Source organism: Meleagris gallopavo, chromosome 5, assembly GCF_000146605.3.
Source record: "Meleagris gallopavo isolate NT-WF06-2002-E0010 breed Aviagen turkey brand Nicholas breeding stock chromosome 5, Turkey_5.1, whole genome shotgun sequence".
Lineage (NCBI taxonomy): Eukaryota > Metazoa > Chordata > Aves > Galliformes > Phasianidae > Meleagris > Meleagris gallopavo.
This window is the reverse complement of record NC_015015.2, coordinates 6,336,518-6,363,725: the sequence shown is the minus strand read 5'-3', so window position 1 is coordinate 6,363,725 and position 27,208 is coordinate 6,336,518. Positions and strand designations below refer to the sequence as shown.

Genomic DNA, 27,208 nt, shown 5'->3' with positions numbered 1-27,208 from the left:
GTTCTTGATCTGCAGAAAATAGGCCTGAGAAACATTGCTGCATCCACTTGACCGTGATTGCTGAGGGCCAAGCATTTAGAAAAGTTTTTGTGTACAGAATTATGTGGGACAGTGTACAAACGTGTAATGCATGTCATTCTCAGAACTAGAGGCTACCATTAAAATACAGAGACTCACCTTTATCTCAGTGTTCCCTGGAGTTGCCAGCATGTACAATAAGAGAGCTGGCTTGATTAAGCTCTTCTTCAGCTTCAAAAGCCTCTGAAGTCTCTGTTTATTGTCCAATAAAGTTTATAAATATATGCTATTAAAACATTAATTAAGGCTTGACAAGACTAAAGTCTAAGCTACAAACCTCGCTCTCTATTCTTTTTTGAGATGTACAATAGCTTGGTGTTACAATGCCCAAAACTGACAGGATTTTTTTGTTGATACCCAACTTTGTAAGCACAATAATTTGCATGTAGGTAAAAGGTGCTCTTGTGATTCTGGGTATTTGTCTGTTCTGGCAAGCTGCTTATAACTGCAAGTTTATGCCTTGATAGCTTGATTCTAAGGATCTTGAACAATATAAGAACACAACCATTAGACAATGTGAGTGTTACTGTGAAATTTTTCTCAGATGGTACATCAAGTTGATATGAGGCTAAGGAGTTAAATTTTGGGAGTTGGACTTCTAGTTTTCTTTTTCAGGCAAAGCGTGTACAATTTAAGCTTGAAACAATCATACACCCTAAAGAAAAAAGCATAATAGTATTTAAAATTTCTGTAAAAAAGAAAAAATAATGAAAACAGCCTTTTGTTGTCTTTCAGAACTGGCATCACTAATCCCTTTCTCTTCATTAATGAATCAACAAGTTGCAATTGCAAGTATTATTCATACCCTTTCTAACACCAGAACAAAGAAAAAGGTAGATAATATGTGATCGTTCAACTCTGAGTTCTTTCTATTGGAGCATAAAGGGTCTTTGTGTCTCACTGTAACTTGGAAGATTTGATTAACTATTAAAAACATTGCTGTCTGTGGTAACAGTATTTTGACAGTCACTGAAGTCCAAAGCCTGCACCACTGCCAAAAAGTAGTTTGAATAAAGACAACTGACAAATATTACTGAATGCACAGTTCTATAACATACCTTATGGAGGCTCTGGTTCAGGAGGCAGCTGCTCAATAACCAGACCTCAAAGAGTACAGCAAGATAAATATAAATGACCTATACTTTATATAATACTTGGAGATTCTTAAAATAGTGGAAGAAAAAAAATCATTGATTCTATTCAGTTTTTATGATCATACCTATAAAGTAAGCCATCCAGTCTAAGAAACTTGAATGCTTATTTTTCTGAGGTCTTTCTGCAGGCGTTTCAATGTTACCTATTTTGTCTAACCTTTGTGTAAATTCACTGTCTCAGTAATTTAATATCCCACTTGATGTCTTGATTTGACCATCTCTTTGTTCACTCCAGTTATATCTCACTTTTCATTCAAGTACATATGTTTCTAATTGAACAACCTTGTTACGTGTTGTCAGGAAACAGACCAACTATCCCCAAGGATCCATTCTGGGAATCTTGAGAACCAACCTTAAATAGGAGTTCTCATTCCTTTACTAGTTTTAGATTAATTTTATATTTTATTTCTTATGGAGAAAAAAAAAAAACAAAAAACAAAAAACACCCAAACACCCTATCTAAACATATTTAGCTAGACAAATAATCCTACAGACCAAAAATGTCCTAGGGCTTGTGCTACTGTTTCATATCACAAGGGAGCTAGGCCTGCCAACCTTAAGTTCGTATTAGAAATCTAAAACCTCTCAGATGTATTAAGAATCCTGTGCTAAATTTGGCTTAATTCCTGATAGTCATTCTACTACACTTTATTTTTTAGTGTGAAAAAGGCTGCTGTCTATACTCATCATTGGCTGCTGAGATTTTCGGTGACAGCAACATTTCACTAAAGCCACCTGACTGGTTGTGGTTACTACTGAAAAACTGAAGGTCTATTGCCACAGAATCAGATCTTCATGTATTTCCCGGAATACACCACAGTTATTGTTGGCAAATGTCACATGCTGTATTACTTGCTAATGATAATTAATGACTAGTCCAGCAGAGGTGTTGGTCCTTTGCATTGTTACAGGTATGAAACACATTGTCAGCTTATGCATATATAACTATATATAACTATACATATATATATATACACACACACACCTGTAAATGTACATAAGATTGTGTTTTTTTTTTTTATATGAAGCTTTATATGAAGCAGCACCAAAACACATAGCAAGCAATAAATTTTGATTTTGAAGCTGGGAGATTCAAAATCAGAAATAGTTTCTACTGATTTATAGAGCACATGGGATGTTAACATTTCAATAGAAAATACAAAGAGATGGCAACAAACGTTAGATGATCCCTGGCCTAATATCTCTGTTCAAACTGGTTTAAATTGGCTAAAACTCAAAAGGAATTTTTTAAAATAGGAATTTCATAACTCAAGAATGCAAAAGCACGAGTAAATAAAAATTATTAAAAAAAATAGAAAGGGCTGGAAGCAATTTCAGAACTTTTTCCCAGAATCCCTTTATTGCTCAAGCTGCTTATAAACTAACAACTATTTTACTCTCTACATCAGAGAAACAATTTGAAAGTCTTTTGTCATTTTTGGACATTTAATACACTTAAGTCAGTTCATATTCATTTTTATCTGGAGGTCCATTGCGTTATCTGTTACTGTTATCCAATCCAACAGCCGCACATAATTTGCTTGGGGCTTATCTGGCAGCTTACAGGCATAGAATTTAAACTTACATATTCTTCAGTGGTGTTGGAAAATAGTTAATACAGAAGTAACCCCGTAAGTACACAACAAATACTGTTTTGTCTAAGCTGTGAAGTTCATTTACACCTATTCCATCCAATGTGTGGGATTGTAATCACAACCACTACTTTTAGCTTGTTGGGTAGTGAAATACCATCAAATAATAGCTGCAATACTGTAATGCTATAACGTAAGGAAAAGTACAGTGATAGTAGAAGAGGAGCACAATCCTAGGCGACAACAAACGAGAACAAGCCCAAATACAACAACCATAGACACAGAAACAAATGAAGAAAAACTGCTTACCTTCAAAAAGTCTCCAGAGAGACACTCTTCACCTTCACTGCCAACACTTAAATGAGGTTTGGAAAGAGGTGGATCCTGGCTCCACACCCTTCCAGTCACTCAGGTGCACTGCATACACCTGAGCTCCCCTGGGTTGGTCCTGCCTTCCTACCAGGTTCTCCATCACTGATTCAGGCCATGACTTAGCATTTCCACTACAAATACTTACCCAGTTAACAGCTTAATGGAAGAACACAGAGATTTGAGGGAACAGTCTCTAAGCAGCCAGAATGTAGTATTGACCGGTCAAAAACCTGGTGTTCTAGTCTTACTCATGGAGGAGAATAGTGTGTTGAATTGCACTGAGCACTGTAATGGCTTTGAGTTCTACTGCGTCTTCTGTTAAATGCTAAAATTGTCACTTGTGCTTTCATGCTGAAAGCACTATTTTACTGTGATAGTGATTGAAGAGATATTTATGTTTTGCAGGGCAGACAAGTAAAATACATTTTATCACAGAAGCAATGCATGCTTGAAAATGAAGGTGTTCTATGCCGGTATTCTTTATGGAAGTGTAGCTGGAAAAAGGATTTGCCTGACAGTTGTAAATCCTTAAACCGTAAAGTTACAAACATGACTTCAGTTACATCAAAATGAGGAAAACTAAGTACAATTCTAAGTAATGCTCTACTGTTAGCTGCTGTGGTGCCTGAAGGAATTTACTGTGTCCATGTTAAGACTGGAATGGTGAATGGGGAGCTGGCTGGCAAATAGGTATCGAAGTCTGAAGTCCTTCTGTCTGCAATCTGTGCTGTACAGGGAAAGCAGAATAAAGCTCTTCGACAGCCTTGAAAGCTTTACTTGAAGAGCACTGTGGCAAAAGTGGTTAGAAGCAAGAACTTCACAATGTGGTCAATACTTTTCCCACATAGATGTGCTACAAATTTATTTTACATCTATAACTAAGTGACCAATGGCAGAAGTTCATGCAAATTCAAATCAAACAACTGCAAAACATGTAGAATGTAAGATGCTTCTGGTTAGCACTGTCTGACAGTACTTTTAGCCATAAAGATTGACTATCATTTGATTTTTGAGAGTTGAGACTGAGAAGGCAAAGAGGAAGACTGGCCCATGACTTCTAATTAACAATGGTGAAGTTCTGTCCTGTTCAAATCAAGAGATTCAGAAGTTAATTCAACAGAAATAAATTATGTTTCCAAATGCTATTAAATAACTAAGTATGGCAAAATACTAATAAAGCATACTTTCAAAAAAAAGACATATGTCTGAAATGAAATGCTGTAAAAGACTTTTGTTTTGTAAAACACTCTTCTTATAAAAGGAATATGGCTTATAAACACAAACACATACATACAAACACATCTGCACATGCATACTTCCCAAACCGTAAGATGTCTGTTTGAAAGATGACATTTCTTTCAGTGACTTAAAGTTTCTTCAAGGCAGAAAACTATGGAAGATACAGCATAGCTGAACATCTGTCTTGTCATGTAGGCAGATATTAGGATTAAATTAACTAGAAATGAATAGAATGATATATGACAGGGTGCAGATGTCCCAGCCACAGTGTGATAATTTCATTGCAAAACTATGTAATGAATTCCATACATTACAGAAATACAAATATACTACTTTAGGTAATTGTGATGAAAAGGTATAATATGGAATGGATAAACAGATGGTGTACCCAAAGGCATTTTTCGTTTGCTATTGCTCTTTAGTCATTTTAAAATGACTTTATTTGGTTTACTGTAAGTCTATTATTACATTCTTTCTTTTTAATTTTTTTTCTCGTAGCTCTTCTGAATCTGGATTGCATGAGGAGCATAAAGGACCATTCTGCACGTCTGCTTTCCAGATAGATTGGTTAGTTCTCATTTTCTTTTCTGAGCTGTACGTTATTACTATACTACATCTAACGCCAACATTTCTGTGACTTCAGAACAAATTGGATTGATTCTAGAAGCTTTTTGGCTTTATGTATTTGCAAAATTGGCACATGCTGCATCTGTGCTACTTGAATTAACAGAACTGTTCGTATTTTACTGCAGATTACTGGCAAATTTTCCTTTATTATTTGCAAATGGGTATTCTGAATAGTCTGTGAGTCAGTCAACTCCTATCCATTTTTAATAGGTATATTAAAACATGATGATACGATGAGATATTTTATGATATAAATAGTGATTTGACCATCTTGAGAAAATATATAAAATGCCCTTTTACATCTGACAACAGGTATTTTTAAGTGCTATAAATAATTAAACGTACAATAGTCCATTATTGTTCTCATTTGGACTATGTAGTCAGTCCTTAACTTCCTTTATGTTCAAAGCTGAACTTCAGGAAAACCAATAACTAAGGTTCTACATGTAGAAATGTACTTACAGTCTGCACCCATATATGTCTATGCTTTTAAAGTATGTGTATATAGTTGAGGCTGGACTGAGGCTCATTTAAGAATGCAGATTTTAATTGTGCTGCTAGCTGCAGATTATTTAGCTAATATCACATCAACCTACAAAGAAGGAGGGCTGCTCTAAAAGCAATGCCTCCTACTTTATTATGTTGACCCACAATGTCAGATGTGGGTGTTGGCCGTAGAGGTCAAACCTATTTTCCCTTACATGTTGTTGCTGTGTGACAGATGATATCAGAGGAGAGGGACAGTCTGGCAAAATGGCGTCTAACATAGAAGTGCTGATGAAGCAAAGGTGAATTCCTTTGTTAGGAAAAAAATCACTCCCATTGACGTTCATTGATGCTTGCTTTATGTTTGTGGAGACCAAATACTGGAGCACAGTGAGGCGGTGGGTGGTGTGTCCTAGCAGTCACAATAGTAACTGACAGTTACCTCCACTGGTGGAGATTTTTACAAGCACAACATGGCAGGCATTGGTGAAAATCTGTAGTTATTGCTGCTGACTATGTTGAAAAATGTTTTGTAGCTGAGAATTTGCTCTATAAGATAATGACATTGTGCTCATTGTATCTGTAGTAGCTTTCAAGGAAATAAATAGAAAGTGTTACTTTTGGAGCAACTAAAACATTTTCAAATACGGAGATTAAAAAGAATCCAAAATAAATGATTACTTTTTCAGTGTTATCTTCTTGATTCATACTCTAGTATCATAGGAATAATATCTGTAGCACTGGTGTTGTCTTTCAATAAAACAGCTTCTGAGGTTTTCCAGTGCCTCAAGTTCAGTTTAATCACCTGCAAAAGATATCTATTGCCATGCATTCTCCAATACCATAAACACAACCTCTTAAATAGTATCTGTGTCTCTAATGCTATCTCTATTTTCTCAGAAAAGAACAATCTTCAGTAATAGAAATAAGCTTGAGAATATTGTCTGCTCTGATTAGACCTTTAAAGCAAATCAGAGACTAAATACAGCAGTATTTTTGTTAGCACCAGTGCAAACATGCATTGACACCCCACACATTCCAGTCACTGCTGCAGTGGTTGATTTTATTGCTAGTTTTAATCGCTTTAATTCAAGCAGTTTGATGAAGGTGCCAGTATCAAGTTTAAGTTCCAGTACATTAAAATGTTAACGCATTGGTTACTTAATTTCGACTTAGTATCTCCTTGTTTCAGTTTCAGTGTTGTGATTTCTTAGACTTTCAAATTAAGTTAATCTATTTAGAAGCATATGTTTTTAAATATGGAGATAGCACAGTTCATTTTCTCATGATGAAAGGCATACTTTGGATAATCATTTTTTTCCAAACAGATGCCCAGTTTATCTCTCTTTAAATCAACTGTTTCTGACTGGACCAATTCTTGGACGAGTTAATTGAGCATGGCTAAACCTAAAATGCTGGCCTAATCAAGGAAATATGAAGAGGTGATGACTATGAAGATTCTCAGTTTTCAGTAAAGGTGTTTAGTTGTTTACTTATATTCTCACAACAGAAGGAATGCAACAAATGCAGCCCACTGGAAATAATTCTGGATAATCTCACTACATTACTTTCAGTGAAATTGAGTCTGCTCACTTTACCCTAGTGAACCAACATCCCAGGGAAACATGAAAGTAATAGCTCATTCGTGCAATATAAAATAAGTGGCAGAAGGAAAGGCAGACTGAAGGGTGTATGTCTTTAGTTTTCAATTATTTTAGTAGTCCTCCATTACTGTATAAGCCTCAGTGTCTGTATTCTGCAGAAGAAATCAGTGTTATTGGGAATGCTGTTCATTAATACCAGACAAATGCCCTGCTTTCTTTGCACGTATCACATCTGTTCACTCGTTCACTTCTCAGACTTAGGAATTTTAGTTTGGAGAATGATGATGTCTTGTTTGATTTTTTTTATTTCCTCCTCCTATGGAGTCCTCTTTTGAGAAACACATTTTAAAAGAAAATCAGATTCTAGGATATCTTAGCTGTAAAAGAGGGCAACGTTTTATTCTCAGTGCTTTGAATATACTCATCATCTTTCCGTGATATAGTTCATAGGCAGACAGCTCATGGGACTATGCATAGAAATCCATCATCATTGCAGTCTTTCTATATAAAAAAAATTGTAAGATGGCCTCTGGAGATGGTGCTTGGAGAAGACTTATTATGGGGCAGGAACTGTATTATTATATTTTGACTAATTATTAATTTAGTACATGTATTTAATTATGCCACTGTTATGTTCTGCATCTGTGTATATAATCTCTTGCTCAATTAAAAGACACAAACACATTTAGAAGCACTGAATGGATCCTTTTGGTCTCTTGCTGGAAGTCCTTCTTTCTGCTCAATTGATACACTATGTAATTCCTAGAGCTCATCTAGTTTGGTTTTGTATTTGAAACACACTGAGAGTGATTAGAGTGATTAGCTGGAAAAGGTCACACCTTTCCTGTGTGTGCACTTTCCTGTGCAGTAGCAGGCCTATGGTCAGAACAAGGAGCTTAGGCTTCAGGAGTCAGACAAATCTGTCAGCATATGACAACTACTAAAAGTGTATTTTACCTGGGTTTTCATTGTATTGTAACTCTACTATTCTCTGTCAAATTTCAATCTACCTAAAGGTGAGAACGTCACCCTTTTCACATGTTAATTTTCAATTCTTTCTTATTTATTTCAGAAAATAAAAGTGACTTGAATGCCAGTCAGCAAGTTTACAGAAACAGTGCAGCACATTTAGTTAGAAGAAAATTCTCAAAAACTTAGTTATATCACAGATCTAGAGACCAAATACTTCCATCATGAAATGGTCTGCAGATAGAGAAGTATATGAACAGGTGCTTGTCTACAGTGAGCAGTCCTAGTAGCTTGGTTTTGAATGGCACAGGCTTCTATTCTTCTCCACTATGCTCTATTTTTAACTCTGGAGTTTCAGCAAGCTTTTTTGTTTGTTTTGTTTCTGTTTTGTTTTGTTTTGTTTTTGTGTTTATTTCTTTTTTTAATTACTGCAGGTAAGTCATTAATGAAAAAGCAGAAGCAAAAAACACTGAACAAAAAATCCCCAGTACCTCATCCCCACCCTGAAACGCTAGAATAAAACAACCCACTTTCAATGTTGTTCTAAGCAGATTTGCAAGGATTAGTCTTACAGCTCACACATCTGGTTTGCTGAACATAGCAGAGGAATTCCTTCTTTTTCCTGGAGAAGGAATCAGAAAAGAGCCATCATATAGAAGGAATTAAAATTTAACTCCAGGAGATGGTGACCTGTTGAATCCTATGAGGTTATCAACAAAACAAGTTAGTGCAATCATATCCTGCATGAATCATAAAGAAGAATATGCTTATAAATATTTATTCATGTGAAAAGGCAAAAAACACTTTTTCTAGTTTGTTATTGCTTGCAGATACTGAAATATTTGAGCGCTCTTCTGAAGCTAATGATGAAAATACTAATAAACCCAGAGATTTTGTTTTTAAATTTTACTTATTTCTGGTGTGACTATTTACTATCAATACTTACTGTCTTGATACTAATGAAGATAAGCTGCAAAGTGAATTTGTAACCAAGAACGAAAGGAGCACAGCTAGGCCTTAAGGTGAATTATTCCTGATTGTTCATAAATTAGATTGGTCAGTCTGCTGTACATTAGCTACTATTTCTATTGACTGCTGTTCCGTATGTCTTAAAGATCTGCAGCCTAATAATAGATTTGAATCCGTCTGTAGATAATTCATGAATGCATAAAAAAGGCATCAATAATCAGAAGCTACTGGTTGTGAACTCTTCATACAGCTGTACATGGTGCTCCACTGCCTGTATATAGATAGCTGAGTCCTAATCCTCTTTGAACATATAAACCTTGGCAAATGAGGGTGAGTATGAGATCATGTTGGCCAAAAAGAAGCGTTCACGTTAAGAGATGATAACTCATAAATATTATCTCACTTTTATCTGTGTGAGGTGTTTACAGTAATGAAGACCTAAGGTGGGGCTATTGAGTGCAGTATAACTGATTGCAGATTAGCACAAAGTATTCTGCCATTCTAAAGGAAATGTAGCAGTACTACAGTTACCATATTTTTTCTTTTCTCCTGTCTCTCTTGCCCACTCCATTCTCCTCCAAATAGAAAGTCAAATACAGATGTTGGACAGTTTTTCACTGAAAATGATGCAATCGGTAAGTTCTACCTGCCTCCAACAAAATTCAATATTGATTGAATATATACAGCCTGGTAGGGCGCATGTCAATTCTTAAATTCACATGTACATTGAAGGATCGCCATGTTTGGTATGATGAGTTCAGTCATTAATTTCATATATAAGCTTAAATCAGAGCAAGCGACTTGCCATATCTTCCCATACAGCCTAGCCTGGCTTCTCTATTACACTGGGATTAGGCTTTAATATCTTTGTTGGCTAGCTGTGAGACAAGAGCCCTTTTTTAACAATGAGAGATACATTGCCTAAGTCTCTAATAGGATTTGTGAGTGCAGAAGTAATGCTAAAAAGTGACATCAATGAATAGTTAATATGCTATTAAATCCATGGATACATACTTTACCTTTCTCAGCAATACAGCAAGGCAAATTTTCTTCTCAATTACTGTATTACAGCAAATTCTGTAGTCATGCTGTGTGTCATTTTGGTAAAATGATAGTAGTAGTGTATGGATGTTTAAACTTTATTTTTGCATCCCTGATTTATTTATGCAAGTGAGATATCTTTCATGAATTTTAATCTAAAGACTGGGTTTACAAAATACCAGTGCATCTGCAATCACCAATAAGGCTCTGTAGCAATGCTCTGAAAAGAGCTAATGTCGAATATTTGTAAGCTCTGTTGAGTTTGTGTCTCATCTGAGGCATTGTTGCATAAAATGCATTTCATATTTGAAAAAAAAGTTATGACTACAGTCTTTATTTTTAATGCATACTAAGGGACTACGGGGAATGTTTTGATTTCCAAGTTTTCTGATAGGAATGCTTCCCAGTATAAGTGGTGAAATATACAGCCATGTCTTTATTCATTTATTTAGTGCATGTGGCTCTCTGAAAAAGAAAAGACTGTGAAAACATTGCTCATATTAGAGCTAACCATAGATGAAATTTAAATAATTTATATGTAAAATTACTTTTGTCTAATAATATAGTAGTTCAGTTAAATATAAGGCAGCTTTACTACTATTCTGAAAACTGAAGAAATTATTATGGAGAAGAATGAAGTAGAGCAGTGATTGCATTCTGAGCTTTGCAGGAGATAGAAACCCTCAATTCAGGAGCTTCAGTTTGGAATGCATCACTGTACATCAGTAGGTGTGTTTATCTTTTGTTAAGTACACAGACTGACTGAGACAGAAAAGAACTTTAGGTAAGCAATTAGATCACTATGCCTGATCCATGTTGGTGCTGTCAAAGTACCTTTCAGCTCATTTTAGGCAGACTTTGATAAGAAACTGAGGATCACTGTCTGAACTGTGTCTAAACCGTACCTCCATGTTGTATGTTTAGTGAAAGGCCTAAGTATACTTCTGGACATTTAAAAACAGTAATTGTTAGAAAGAGAGACCATTCTATGGTGGGTAATTAATAAAATACTATTGTAAAAAACACTGATACCCCAGTGCTACTCAAAGTAACTTTCTAAAGAGATTAATGAAATTGCTCTGGTCTTTGTTAAAAAGAAGTTTTCCACCCTTGTATCATAATGCTGGGACAGGATAGGAGAAGCTCCCTAACTCAGTTATTTTGTTTTGTTTTCCTTAGTTCAGTTTACCTAAGACACTTTTTTTTTTTTCCCTGCAAATATAAAACCTGTACATCTATAGGCTGTTGACTTGCTGAGAAATGATGTATCTCTATGAAAAGGACAAAAATGGAAGATGCCCAGGGAGTAACAATTCCACTATCAGAGATGTCCCTTTCATATTACACTAACACTCTTAAAAGACATCTTGCTCTTCTTGGATTGCTGCAAAACCAGGAACTGATACAGTCTGAATAACACATCAGACAGTCCCATCAACACATGTATATCCCAGCCAAAATGAATGAAGGAAATGACCCACCTGGTATTTACTCATATTTCTATCATTTCATGAGCATGAACTAACTGTATATCATCACTTTGACTCTTGAAAGATAAGGAGACATCAGCAACCCAGATAGATATAATTAGATGACAAATTGAAAGTGGACAATAAGAGAAAATAGTGATCTTAGCCAAAAGGAACACAGCTTTTCTGCTATGAATATACTGATAAAGAAGAACAAGCAAATACAAACAATGGTATCCAGAAGCAAGTTCAATAACAGTGTTGCCTTTAAGACAATGAATCAGGAAAACAAAACAGTGTAAAACAAAAACAAAAACAACGTAAGAATGGAGCATGGTCTTTGGAGAGCCATGGAGGATTCTGAAGGCAGAGATCATCTATTCACTCTTCAGTGATGCTGTAAATTGTAAATATGACAGCATGGGACTGAGTTACCTGTTTCCTTCAAGCTTGATTTTTTTTTTAACTTAACAGAAATTCTACAGAGAAAAGAATGCAGGAATCACGTCTTATTAAGAGCTTCTGAGTGTCCAACTCAAATTGTGTTTCCCAGTTCCAATTTGTAGTCTATTTTTTGATCCTGTAGACTTATTCCTGAGCAGCAGTAGCTGTGGAACAAAGCGTTGAACATCTTCCTGAGCTTGGACCATACTGGTGAGTTCTCAGGGTTCAGAAAATCATCGCAGAATCTGAAGGAAATATCTAGCTCTGAACTGGGACTGGGATTGAAGATGCAGCAGCACTCTAGGTTGCCATATGGACACATGAGAAAAAGCAAGGCTGTTCCAGCAACCTGTCTCCAAGCCACTTTCTCAAGCCTACCTATGCCAACCCTGAAAATGAAGTAAGCAGAAAAGCTAGCAATGGCTACAAAAACTGTTCTCATTTTATTTTCCTTTTGTGATGAATTATTTTAAGGGAAGGTGGGAAAAAGATCCTGGCATAGTGAAAACAAAGCACTGTACTGAAGTATGTGCACAAATCAGTGAGGACAAACATTCTGTTTGTACTCTAAATGTATTCTAAAATATTTCCTGTAATATTGACACGGGGTTCTTTTTTTTTCACCCCCTTCCACTAAAATTATGTAAAATCATGTAACCTGTTGCACATGACTGCCTTCTGCCCTTGGGCTAACTCACACGCTTTCTCTTTGAACGTTATTCAAGTTTCATTCCCTAGAATGTGCATAACATGCAGACAAGTTGAGACAGAAGCTGTTCTGGCTTCAGCTCATTATAGATGTGCACACGTGTGTGTATATGTAAATATATACATTTATCTAGTACAGATACACATATAAAATGGTGCAAACATCAATGATGGAAGGAGCAATAAGGAACTTTCTAAGAAGGGAAAGTATCCCAAAACCATGCCTTAATGCAGACTTCAGTCCACAAATCACTGCAAACCACCAAGCATGAAAATAAAAGATGGTGATTGGATATATACCCTGTTTTTCTGGCAAACCACCAATTTGTGACAGAGCACCAGAAAATGAGGAACCAATTTAAATATATCATTGAGCTTCTTTTTTTTTTTTTTTTTTAAAATAACAACAGATCTAAAGGTAAGTTATTTTTTCTACTGTGAACCACAGAATCAAGTTTAGAAGTAATAATACTGTGAATGAACATCAGCTTTTGTAGAATAAATTTAAACTGAATCCAAAAAAAGAGAGAAACTCTAGATTATGTCCAGTTAATCTTGTGTTAGTATCATCATTCTTCATTAAGCTAACGATGTGTAATAGACATGGACACTAAATGTATATACCCTCACATTAGATAAATGTAACAATGCAGATACGATAATGATATAGCAAATGAAAAATACTGTAATTTTTATCTAAATACATATGTGGGCATGTGTATAAATATACATATATCTATATGCCTGTTGGCACACTCACAGATTCCTGCTGGGGAACACACTCTTACAGCAATAATTAAGTATAAATATTCTGTAACCTTTGCTACAGGAAATTTTACTTTGTTTAAGAATATTAATTTTTATACATCCATTCAGAATTTCACACTAGCGGCAAAAAATCAAAGTTGTCAGCACCATCAGTGACTGAGAGCCTCAAGAAACACCTCCACCCTCATGTTTACCTCCATTATAAATGTCTTTGCCTGTAGAAGAGCTACTGAAGTATTAAACCACCTTAAAAAGGGCTACTCAGATATGATCTTTAGATAGGAGTACAAATCGTTGCTATAACACATCTCTGTAAAAAGAAATAAAATATTCTGGTTTGTACTTTGAGAAATCCCAATACCTCTCAGTCACACTGCAGATTAATATAAATAAATAAATATCAGAAAAGATTTTGTGTTTGGATGCTGGCCTTCATAGGGATTTTGTTTGCTTTCTCTCCGTTTCCCACTTACAAAGAAGGAGAAAACACCAGCAGTCCAGAAGCAGCAGCAGCTGCAGCAACAAAAAGGTCATGAAAAATAAGTGCTATGCAAATAAAGAAAATAAAACAAACAGATCATTTAAAGCATAAAAGAAATAGAAGAAACAACCATAAATCACTATGCTTGGAAAGAAAATGAAAATAAAGGGCAGTTTGAAACAAATCAAAATGTCATCAAAATAGAAAAAAAAAAGGCAAAACCATAAAGAACTAATAAAATGAACAGTAATTGGGAGAAACTGCAAATAAAAACAAAATGGACCTAACAAATGCAACAGGTGGAAGAAACCTTTTTTGTTTGCCTTAAAGAATGCATTAAGTTTATTTAATTTTGCACTAAAGAGTAAATGAAAGCAGAAGATTTCATATTTCCCCCAAAGATGGGAACGCTGTTGAACCACCAGACTCACCTAGTGAAGCTGTAACAAGAATGGAACAACCTATTTCAAAGTTTTATCCAAACTCATTTGAATTTTCAGGCAGTCCAGATGCAGAGTTGATGCCTATCTCTTCCATTTGTCTAGTAGGCTGCAAAATGAAAAAGAAACACAGCAATTCCCCTCATCCTTTCCCACAAGTTCCAAAGTATTTTTCGCACTTGAGAACCTGGTGACCAGCTAAGTCTTTGCGTGTGTGCTTTGTAAGGGGAAATCAGATCTTGAGTCTGGACACAAAAGACAGCTTAGGGCTGCTGAGGGCTCAGGAAGCTGGGCTTAGCTCAACGGCCTCCAGGAAGCCTGCAGGGAAAAGGAGGGACACAGGGTTCTGTGGGTCAGCCCCCAGGACTGTTAGATAGCTATGAAGAGTGCAGGGATGCAAGAAAAGAATCAGCTAATGAACAATGGAATAGGTAGCATTTCACTTGTAACTAAGCCACCTGCTCCCGAAGGAGGTACTCACCAAATGAATGTGGTATATCTGTTTTATTAGTTATGACAAGTGAACGATGAAGAAACAATTGTGGCCAAAATTTGCCAAAAAAAGCTTAAATTAATAACAGCCCAAAGACAGAGCTGTGGCTGGGTGATACACAGGCAGAGCAGAAGGCCTGTTAGTATGATGTATCACTCTACAACGGCTTGAATCAAATGGCAACTTTCACAAAAATTGCATTGTTGAGTTTGAAGTGCTTCAGCAGCCACGTGAGCACCAGCGTGCTGCCTGCCTGGGGCTCCTTGCTGCTGTGCATGGGGCTGCAGGGCACTGCCATGCTGCAGTGCTGCTGAGCTGCATCCTGCACCAGGCATTTGCTAACAGCATGAAGTGCCTGCACAGCACCTGCATTCTGAGCTCAATACAACCATATCAAATTAGTATGAAAGACTCGTTGAAAGCAGGCTTACACCTACAGTTATCATGTAGTGCAGATCTGGAGATATTTTCTCCTTTACCTTTACAACAGAAATGGAATACTACATGTAGCTGAACACAACGTGTTCGCGAAGCCTACTAGAAACCTAAAACCCTGCTTCAGCTGTTTTTCTTTTTTTTTCCTCCTTTTATACATATATTTGTTGTTAAACGGCCTCTAAACCCACGCTGTGCAGTAATTTATCCAAATATTCACAGGCAACTCTGCGCTCAGTATATATAATTTTATTGTTTTGACTTAAAAGTCACAAGACTGAAATAAAAATGCACGGGTGGCACTTTGCCATACTGCCCCTAGAGAACAAGAGGCTGTCAGCCTGAGCTCCGTGCCAACAGGTTGCTGTGTACTAGACTAAACTGAACAGCAATAAGTCTACACAGCCGAGCTTTGCTGAAAGATGTGATCACACCTCCTAATGTGACTCCATGGCTCTGTTACTTACAGCTAAATTACATTATTATGACTTCATTGTTGAATCCCAATTCTCCTAATTATAGCCTAGAGATCTATTATTTGATTTTGTAACACCAAGTGCTTCTTTTCTAAATCATGTAATCTCTTGTAGCTTATTAATGTCAGGTTTGTGCACACGCAGGGACTTGGTTGTTTGCCAGGCAGAATCAAATTTTCAAATTTTCACTGTGTTATGTTGCAGGGGTTTGCTTGTTACAACCTAATTATATTGGCACTGAAAGCAAATTTATATTATAAAGCACTTTAACTCTTTCACTGAAACATATTTGCATATGTAAGTGTCTCGCCATTGGTCTATTAGCTTTTTCATTGGGAAATTTTTATGAGATTGTGTGGAAAAGAATAATAATTCTGAAACCATTAACTATTCATTTTCCTTTGAAAATATGAATGTGTAGTTTTAAAGTGATGTTCGTTGTAATAAATCCAGGAGTTAAATGCAAGTAGGTGCCACACATGAAACTGCCTTTAAGCCTCATAATGACAAAACTGGAAAATATACATTTATTGTTTTATTAAATGACATAAATTTTAAAATGCCATTGGAAATTGAAACTCTGTTTCCCCAGTATAAAAACTGTCTGGCAGGTGGTTTTGGTTTTATTTACATAATTCCCAATAATGTCAAGTATATTTAGTTACAAGTAGAGTATTTTATAGTATGAGCAAGATTTAAAGCTTTAAATTCCCGGTTCTATGAATGTCATTACCTTCTGCTGAATTCAATGGAAGCTGAAGGGACTCGTGATCTTGCAGACTGAGAGTGAGCAAGAGTGAAATAAGAGACTACAACTTTCAACAACTGCATTCTCTCCTTGTTGTATGAGGGTTGGGGCCACGAGTGTTTTAATGCTCCCTTAAAACTACCTGCTGTCTAGTCAATGAAGTGTCAGGGCAGCAAAGGCCGTACCTTGCTCTGCCCTCCAAATAGCATAAATTAAAGGCTGATGATATACTTCCTCCTTTCTCTGCTGTTGCTGTAAGTGGCTCCTGAGAGGACTCCATCTAAACCATCCTGCAGTTCTGCTTGCTTCCAGCCAATAGCCTTCCATTTCTGTTGCACCAATTGAATGGGAGTGAGACAATGAGACTGCCAGGTGAGTACACACAAGCAGCATTCCGGTGACTTTTTTTCTCATTACAACTGCATCTCCTCCCCTCACCCCCGCCCTTTTTCATCAGTCCACACCAATTTTACATAAGATTGATGGTTTGGATTTATTTGGTCTACAGTCAGGAGATAGTGCAACTCAGTCCAGTGCAAGAGAAAAGGCACTCTATAGCTGGAGCAGATGGAGAGAGAGGGGAGAGCTGGGATGTCATTCTCAGCAAGAGCCTGCAGCTACACTGGATTAGGTCTAACACGAAATTATACCCGAAATTCCATTCTAATTGCCTGCCTCCTCCAGCAGCTAAGACAAATAAGAAGCAGCTAGCCTATGACATGCAGCTTCCCTTCCCTATTTCTGATACTCAGAGGAGAGAAAAGGAATTGATGTTCAGGCATTTTGTTGGTCCCATGTTACAGTGAAATTTCCACCATACAGAACAAAATGTTCCATAGGGGATAATTCTGTCCAGTGTATGGTTTCTCTCCCTCTGCAATCAGGCTAGCAAGAGAGGATCAGCATTTAGAGACAAGCCCTAGAGACGGAGTTCTCTGGGGAAGAGTTTGTCATTCTGTATATATTTATAATGGCCTTAGCAGAATGGGGCACAGCCTTTGGGGCTGTAGAGAGCCAGATGTTTACATACTAATATGAATATAGAATCATAATGGAGAAAACATGTGTAGACATTGTTGCCACTAGAAGTTAATGGATTGAAGATTTACCACCGAAAGAAGAGTCTGCCCCTGTTGGCCTTTCTAAGGGCCTGGTTCTTTAGACCACAGTACCTGACAGGACTCTTCCTATTGATTCAGCAGGTTCTGTCTAGGTTGCTGGTGGTATCCTAGATAATATTCTTTGATGACTCTCAGTAAGCAATGACTATGATATATGAAAAAGAGATCATGAGATCAATAAATCGTGAGTGCTGTATTACTGTTTTATTTCTTCTTTGTGGGATGAATACTACCCTCTACTATTTTTCCTTCTGGATGAACATCAAAAAGTACTGATCCAGTATACTGAAAACTTTGCTAGTAAGCTCATCGTTCTGCCATTTAAAAATGATTCCTATCCTTAGTTCTGTGCTCCTTGTGAGATTTTTCCATATATTTATCTAGTCCATGGTCACCAGACCAAATAGCAGTTGACATCTGCTTATGCAGTTAGTGTTCTTTACTGAATCAAATCCAATGTCAGTTCTACTCAGTGAATAATAAAGTATAGCTTTCAATGCCTATTAAAAACACCACATTGGTGGGCTTCCCTGCTGAAGAAATGTGTAAACTACAGCCAGATTTAATGGGCTGCTTTACACATGGATCACCTTAAAGTGAGTACTTCTAATATTTGCAAGGATTATCATCTCCACTCAAAGTAAGCATCTGGGAGGAGTGATACAGTAACTTTTTCTATACAGAAAGGGGGCTTTTTTCATTCTTCAGAAACATCCAGATCACTAGCACAATTGGCATTCATCAAGTGAATAACGGGAATAAAAGAGACTTCCATGAGAGAATAAGATACCAAGGGGAAACCAGTTATCAAGAAATAGTGGAACAAATGTGCATTACATGCATTAAACAGAAAATGTTAAATTTATTATAGTTGCAGGAATTTTAAACTCCTTGAACTGACACATTTTAAATCCAGGCATCTTACTAAGGTTCATCTGAACTTGCTAAAACAAGAAAAGCTTTGCAGTTCTAATTGCAATAACATAGAAGCAGAAGTTTCATACATGCGTATGAACAGCACCGTATTACTAAGCAACATAAGCACTACAAAATATGAAAGAACATCTCTTGCTTCTTTTGGTCATAACTATGAGAAATTTGACCAAGCAAAACCACAGCCTGTGATAAAGAATGATAAAAATAAATTCCACAGCAAACTACTCTTCCATAAATCTCTTTGGTAAGAAATACTTATCTGTGGCCACTCAATACAATTTGCAGCAAATCATGGATCGCATGTGTGGATAAATCATAGAGTACCTCTTACTGTCTTACTGAAACACCATATTCAATAGTTGTTTGTAGCTGTCCTACAGGGAAACAATGTTTTGACCCCAAAAAAATTCCATATCTTAGATTATCCTTGGGGTAGATTCATGGAATCATGATCAAATAAAGAACCGTGGTATTTCATGATTCAGTAGTTATGGAGCAATGATTTGCCATCTTTGTCTGACCAGTTTCTCTTTCTAATACAGCCACACTGTGATTGAGGATTTTGAAATAAATTCAGTGAAACTAGTGGAGAAAGTGCCATCAAAATTTGGAACTTCATCTGAATTATACTGGCTGCATGCCCATCAGTTTTCTTGTACTACAGGTATTAATAAGCTGTTTCTCTTTTTTTTTTTCCAATACAGTTGATGCTGTAGAGTCTTATACTTTGCCTTGCACAATTATATTTATATATATATATTTTGTGAGGTATGTACGTGTCCTAGGATAAGCGCATACACAGATACACTTACTTTCCAGAAGCAGCAGAGGCAGAGTTTACAGCTTGCTGATTAAATCGCAGACGTTTGACAAACCTTGGAATAAAACTAAGATCTCCTAAGCCCTAGAGCTGTGGTTTCATTGTTGCCTTCTTAACATTTATAAATATGTATTGCATTTCTGTCCATTAATGTTATGTCTCAAAACTGTGCTATTTCAGCTGGATTTAATGCATGTATGTTCATGTATTTTTTCTGGGGAACATATTTAATACATAATCAATTATTAAAAAGGGGGTTGTATGCGCATGTGAAGAAATTGAACGAAAAGGAGACATCCATACAAAACCATTTTCTGGCTGCATGACTCATTAATGAACCTTACTCAGTGCTGCTATTGTGCTGAGTGCCTCATAATGAAATATACAGGGTTAATAGCTGCAGTGCAATGGGCTTAAGTAAAACCACAGCAGGTGTGTGCCTTAACGAGGTGTTAATACGGAGGCAGGTGCATGTAAATATGGAATAGAAGGGTATAGGAATGGTCAGGAGAGAGGGCAAAGGAGTACCATCACAAAGTACTCCAACAGCAGTCACAGAGTCACTTAAGAGCTGAATGTGCTGCGGTCTTTGTTACTGACAAGTTATATCTGAAAGACTTCATCTATTATAAAACATTCTGTGCTGTTTCTTGTTCAGCAGAGGAGGCTGGTACTAGGCAAACTCCAAGAGATAGCTCTTGTTTCATGATGTATTGAAGTAAGGGAGTTTTCCTAAAAAAACAGTGCAGTGCTTTCCCCAGATAACGATTTCTAAGTCAGTTCACATGGGTTGAACACACAGGGATGCATGAGAAGGTCACAGCTCTAGTTGTGTAGCATATAAAACATTTCTATGAAATTTCATGCAGAAAACAAAATAGAGAAAAAAACCACGCAAATATTGACAGCCAAGTGCCTGAAACTCTTGCGTGAACAAGCAATATGAAAGACTAAAATTGGTCTGCCTCAACTACCAGTGCCAGAGAGATGCAGTCCCTCTCAGACAAATCAATGTCTTAAAGAAGAAAGTGATTCATTTGTTCTCAGATGATAAGAAACAGCACATTTTGGGTTATATAGCAGCAGACCACGTAGAAAGCAATTGTTAGGAGTGGCTGTACCACCACAGTTCCAGAACTGGTGACTGTGCAGGACAAGCTCTAGAAAAGCACTTTTCTACAATTCTCTCCTCTGGAAAATCAGATTGTTAGTATTTTATGCTAAAACTGTCTGTGAACTCTTTCATTCCAACCCTGGAGCACAAATCTCTCATAGTTTTATTTTTACTGTATTTTTTATTTGGTTTTGCAAAATATAATAAAAAAAAGTGTTATTGTTGAGAGTATCATCGCCCACACGCATTAGCAACTATAGCTGTAAGAAGAATAATGCACACATCAAAAATTTCCCTGGCCAGCACTGCCACAAATATCACTTTTATTTTTCTCCTGGCTAACATTTTATGGTGGAACCTCCAATAAAACCCTTCTCTCTCTCTCCTCCCCCTTTCTTCTACCCCCTTTTTTAATTTTTATTTTATTTTTTACTCTGGAGTTAGCTCTGATTCTGGAAAATAACGGTCCCAATATGTATTTTTCCAAGATGTTGTGAAATGACATCCTGTTGTCTATTCTATTCTGTGGTACATATTAACAATCTTTTGGTCAAACCAGAGAATATTATTTTGGAAGATGATGCATGGTGAACAAAATCCTTAGTGAAAAAAAATGCTTTTATTAGCACTTCTCTCTTATTACCGTTTATATTTCTGTCAGATTCATCTTCTTAGTTGTGAAACCAGGACTATACTTTAAGTTGGCTCCAAATGTCATCCTCAGGGTATTTCTTTAGGCACCTGACATGAGCACTATTAGCTCAGATTACTCAATTACCTGCTGGCATTCTGAAGGTGCCTAAAGAAATAACATGAATACACTGGTGGAATTTGCATTAATGGGTAGTAAAAAATAATATATATGTACCTGAATTCTTTGACCTCTTTGTGGTTTGTGTTAAAAATGAGCAAACTAGGATCTCTTATGTTAGAACAGCTGCATGCTTTTTAAAAGACTCCTAAAAGTTATTTACTTTAAAAAATGTCATTATTTATAACTTTTCATGGTAGAAAATTAAAGCAATTGCTATTAAATTAGACTGCAAAGAAAAAAAAGAATTAAACTGAAGAAGCAGAAAGTTTAAAGATAGTTTGAATCTTATGGAGAAAATCAAGGAAAAAAATAAAGATGCTAACCTCTGAGGGCTCTTGTTATTTTGTAAGGTAATGTTTAATTATCTTTTTTTCTTTTTGTAAGGGAAGCTGACAGGCACTTTGGACAACTTATCACAACACTATGTGCCATAAATGTGATGCAGCATTTCATAAATTTGATAAAGTACTTCCAAAACAACTGTTGACTTTTAAAGGAATCCAACTTCCCTGAAAGTAGGATATTTATCGTAAGTGTAGATTGATGAGATTCTCAGCTAATTTGTTATCTGTGCTTCTTTTGCATGTTTGTGAATCCATAAGAATTTTGTAATTGTAAGTCTTTATGAGATTGTGTTTTAAATCAAAGTTGACAGCACAATAGAACCCAATAAAAGAAAGCATCAGTTGTACAAGGTCTGCTCATACACCAAGATGTGAATGCCAATAATATGGAAGAATTGACAAAGAAACTGAAATGTAAAAACTGCATGTTTGTTTCTATACTACATCCTCTCCATATCACTGTCTCAGGAATCAAACATAAAAATGCTACAATAAGAGTTACAATAAGAGTGGCTCTAATAAAAATGGAAACTTTTAAGAGTTAAAGCAGCTTTTCATCAGAATGCTACAGTAAATAATCTTTTAATAATCTTCAGCTATCATCACAGGAAGAACTTAAGAATGGCAATTTGTACTTCCTGAAGCAGTCTTGAAGGCTGATTTACAAATCTTTTCTAACTGTGCTTGCTTAAGAAGTTATTCCCCTCTCCACTTCATGCTTCTTTGTCACATTATTATTTGAGCTACCGTTCAGCATGGACAGATTAAACTTACCTACGTTTATAAATTTTTTTCTTCATTCAGTGATTAAATATCAGAATAAATAGGGAAAGAGATGCATGCCTTGAGGCACAGATAATGATGCCAAGACTTTACTATCAACAACAGCCAAGTGCTCTGCAAGCTGTTTGCTCTGAAAATCCAGGCAGTTCCTCCAACAGCACTGACAGTCCGGTTAAGAATTTTTCAGTAAGTCCTGGAATAAAATGATGGTGAAAGCCCATTTATCACTAAAAGAACGGTGACATCTGGAGTGAAATGTGAGTCAAGAAGAGACAAAAAGGAGTAATGAATACGCTTATACACAAAAGCCAAGTAATATGGAATAAACCAAAGTCTTACAGTATAATGAAGTTGACACTTAACAGGTGAGTCAGAGACTTTGGTGAATACAAAAAAAGGGTGACAATACTGATCTAGAATAGTACAGTTACAGACAGGAGAAGCAAGGAAAAAAGAAGGCATTTCAATTTATGGCAAAAATTACATTTTTCCTTTAGTTCTGGAGTTAAAAAGGAACAAATATATATATCTCCATATAAAGATAAAACAGGATAAGAGCAGGCAAAATTTCATGATGAGCTTGGACTATCTACTCTGAAGAAGATGATTAATACCACTTATTTGAACAGAGATAGCCATGATAAAAGAAATGACAAGAAGGAACTGAGATCTGCTTTAATTGTCCAAATATCTGTGGCAAAATAGGAGGGCACAAGCAAGTCATTTTGATATATGCTATATACAAGTTTCAGAAGATGTAGAAAGGTTCCAGAGAAACAACAATTTATACTAGAATCTAACCACTGAGGTAAAAAATCTTAAAGTGGATGTGATGGTAAACCTAAAGAGTTCAAGAAAAAAGATGATGAGAATAAAAGATCTGGTTTATGAAAACACACAGAAACAACAAAAACAAAAAAAGTAGACAGTTCAGGAATCTGCTAATAGACTCTTGTGAAGAAATTTTATGGAAATATTTTAGAGAAAGTAGCACTTGTGACATTAAATATTAAAGACCGAGTAGTTACCTGGCTCAGTGGAGAAGAAAAAGAAATGTAACGAAGCAATGTGGAAGACAAAAGAACTCTTTAGCGTAATTTCAGATAAAAGCTGCAAAATGAATTATTGGTATCAAAACAAGACAATTTTCTACCTATTATGATTCAATCTGTGACATACAGATTAGTTGCAAAACTAAGACTTTTCATTTTAGTAAAGGCAAATATGTAGTGTCTGTAATAGGAAAAGTATAAGTTGAGGTATTTAGATGAATTGGGTGCACTTCAGACTGCAAGGTTTGCTAGAAAATTCACCTTAATGTACTTTTAGAGCAAGTTAAGGTGATCTCTGAACTAGAAGTGGTCATTTTCAATATGTGAAGGCCCGGGGAAGTCCCACAGGACTGGAGAAAGAAAGCACAATAACTGTCCTTAAAAGAGGACGAAAAGGGTCTTCAAGTAGACTGAGTTTTAGAAGGGCACCTTACTCAAAATTTCAGGAAAGCAGAATATGTCCCAAACTACACAGAAATCATTATTCATTTGTGTCTTAAAATTGCTGGACACATGGCAGTTTTCTCTCAGCACGTTCACAGATGTAATTGCCTGGATTGGTGCATTACTAATTACAAGAATTGTGACCAGGAGAATATAAGAAACTTGAGAAGTATTTCCTGTTGAAGACACGACTAAGAACTCAGCTTGATGAGCAGTTCTAGGAGTCTGGGATTACAAGAAGGGAGAATGCATGTCCCTCTATCAGGAAATCTGAGTCAAACTGGCACAACATAATTAACTTTATGCCTCAGATTGTTTTTATTTTTACATATTTATTTTTCCCTGCCACAAGATACAGATGAGTATATTTAGTTAGAAAAACATGTTTAATTGTACTTTGCATAAATTCTCATTTAGAAAGAAAATGTTTTTCAAATAAAGTTCTTTAAATGTTTTGTGAGACATCTGGACTTTTTTTTATAAAAAGGATCTGAAGGGAATTTAGAATCCCAGACTTCTTGTGGTTCTCACATCATCATAAAAAGGCAGCATATTAGAATGTGTTTGCTGCTGGGAACTGACACTTCACAATTATTAAGGAAGTAAAACTTCTCCTACTAGGTTTGATTCTGTAGTGCCTAGGATTTTTGCCTACGGTCCTGTGAATGTGAATTTTATGCAAGGTGAAGAGGTGCTTTTAGGGCTTGTTTCCTCCTCTAATTCCCCAGTATAGGGATTGATCACATCCATTCAAGTTTGGCCTGTGTCAGGCTGTACATTCACACTGGGCAATGTGACAGGCAGGTGTCAGAGCTACCTTTCCACTGCTTCCTGCAATCACCATTAAGACAGATGCAGCAATAGAGAGAAGATCAAACGGCATATTTTTCGTAAAGCAGACTAAATGCTCCAGAATCTTAAGAAGAATAATCAATACAGCATGATTGAGTATCCTAATTTTATCTCAGAATGTATTTGTTTCTTCCCCGGAAGATCTGATTTATAGAGTCATGTGATGTGATATATAGACATATATTTTTAAATAAAGTATGTTTTAAACTCATTGAGTTCCAAAGAGAACCAGGAAATTGTAAACTTGCAAGAGTGAAAAACATACGATAAGAACCAACAGGCTTTTCAAAAATTATTTTCACCCAATATTTTGGAGTTAATCTTGTAATTTTTATTGGGCTAATCAACTAAAAATATTCCCTAACTAAAATATTCAACTAAAATATTCTCTTGGGCATTCATTGGAATGATGTTTTCTCATTCTCCATGGTTAAAAATTCACAGCTGTTATGAAAAATAGAAAGAATTCTAGTCAAGGGCTATAGAAAAATAAGCAGTCCCAAGAATTTTCAGTTAACTCAACAAATTGAGGTGCCCACCTCCCATGGCAGTCAGATGTTTAACTCATATAAGCTTTTTCACAAATCTCACCTGAAATCTCTGTTATTTTCAGGTAAGTGTCTTGTCTGTTGAACTAAAGGACCAGAATTGACTCTTGCACAGTAGGTTTCTTATAATTACTCACAATGGGAGACTCCACTCACAACCAACTCTGGGAGGCATTTCTGAGTCTCTGATTTCTAACATTCTTCACTTCTTCACCCCATGGTATGAACAGACTGCTTTATATTACTGACAATTTATGTTTTCCCTCTAACACCCACCTATGTAACATCTATGTTGAGCATTTACATTTACACTAATAGCCCCTGAGAATCAATTACCATAAGAAGATCTGTTCCTTTACACTTCAACCAATGAATCAGTCCTAGGTTAAAACAAGAGAAGGTAAAAAGCCAGCATGCCTGTACTGATTTTTTAAAAATACTTTACTAAAAAATTCTCTGGATACATATATATGTATTTTTTTTTTTCTGTTGTGTGTACGTTCAGTATGACTTTACCTGCTTTCAAATACGCTTTCATAAATGGATTGAGCAAAGAAGCACTCAGGATTAACTGCACGTTTTATACACTCTGGCACTGTTTCGTATCCTCATGCACTAGAATGCAGTCTGTTTGATTGGCACACCCTTGTGGAAGCAGCTGTGATAGCAAGCCAATGCCCTGCTGAAACTGAAGGGAGGCCAGAGTTGTCTTTGGAAAGATGGTGCTCTGGAGATACAGAAATAATCTTCGGACATCCTCAAACCAGTGATTACTGCCAAGCCTCAGGAAGAGTTCTGCCATAGGCTTTGTCCCCCCTCCCAGGCAGCGATTTTGGGGTCCTGGTGAATATCTCCTGCTCTTTCTAAAAACCTTTCAGTGATATAGTCCTGCAAAATCCTTTCTACTCCTTTCCAAAGCTTCTGAGAAACTATGGATCTGCCACCTCTGCAGAACCCTAAGTCCTTCCCAGTTTGTCACGATTCAAGGAGAAATGGGAAAGTAGTGTCTTAAATACTCTTACTCGAATTTCTAGAATACATCTCAGATTTTTTTTTAACAAACAACTTCTTTTTTTGAAACCTTTTCACACTGTTTAGAAATGCCTTCTCTTTGTCACCAATGATCAAACTGACAGAAATATTGCTTATTTTAAAAGGTATTTATTTTCCATTCAGTCCTCTGCATTTCTATCCATTCCTAGCATTCTCTATGCTTAGGCCGTAATGGTCTCGGAGTTCTAATACCATAGGCCATCTGCAAAGCAGTCTGAAGGCAGAAAGCTCAGAGAGAACCTCTCGGCAATGGGTGGATCTCCAGTGGCCTTTTCTCCACTATATGGTTTCCTACAACAAAAGCAAGGCTGAGCCCCATTTTTTTTTCCCTTAAGTGGTACCTTTCCATAAGAAAAATTACTGTGAACTGTTACCACGCCCTTCTGGAAGCAAAATGCTCTCCTCAAAAAGTAATGCGAAGAGCCTGGATATTCATCAACAGTATGACTCTTTTGAACACTGCCTTTCTAACCTGTGATTATCTCACTTATGTACAATGGTAAAAGAGCCACTGAATGAGCAAGATAGATATCAAGAAATATCAGCAAAATGCTTCCTGAGTACAGGCAAAATTAACAAGAAGTCATGTGAAAAAGCAATTTAAATGCCAATCTCAACACTCTTTAGCTCTTCCTAAATCTGAAGTTCACAGTGGGGAATTTATAAAACTATCGATTATCAAAGGAATTCCTTTTTCCTTTCTTTCTTTCTTTCTTTCTTTCTTTCTTTCTTTC

The 27,208-nt window shown here is 36.3% G+C and overlaps 1 long non-coding RNA gene across 2 annotated transcripts; it reads left to right on the top strand.

Moving 5' to 3' along the window:
* Positions 1 to 2,229: 2,229 nt before the first annotated feature.
* LOC104910973 lies at positions 2,230 to 27,192 on the top strand. Of its 2 annotated transcripts, XR_004159810.1 has the most exons (7): positions 2,230 to 5,002; positions 9,676 to 9,725; positions 11,373 to 12,444; positions 16,853 to 16,965; positions 19,193 to 19,314; positions 21,783 to 21,927; positions 22,547 to 27,192. It is a non-coding gene; the product is annotated as an uncharacterized LOC104910973 (long non-coding RNA). The 2 variants fall into 2 exon arrangements; XR_004159809.1 differs by having other exon boundaries at positions 2,231 to 5,002; positions 21,783 to 27,192.
* The last annotated feature ends 16 nt before the right edge of the window (positions 27,193 to 27,208 follow it).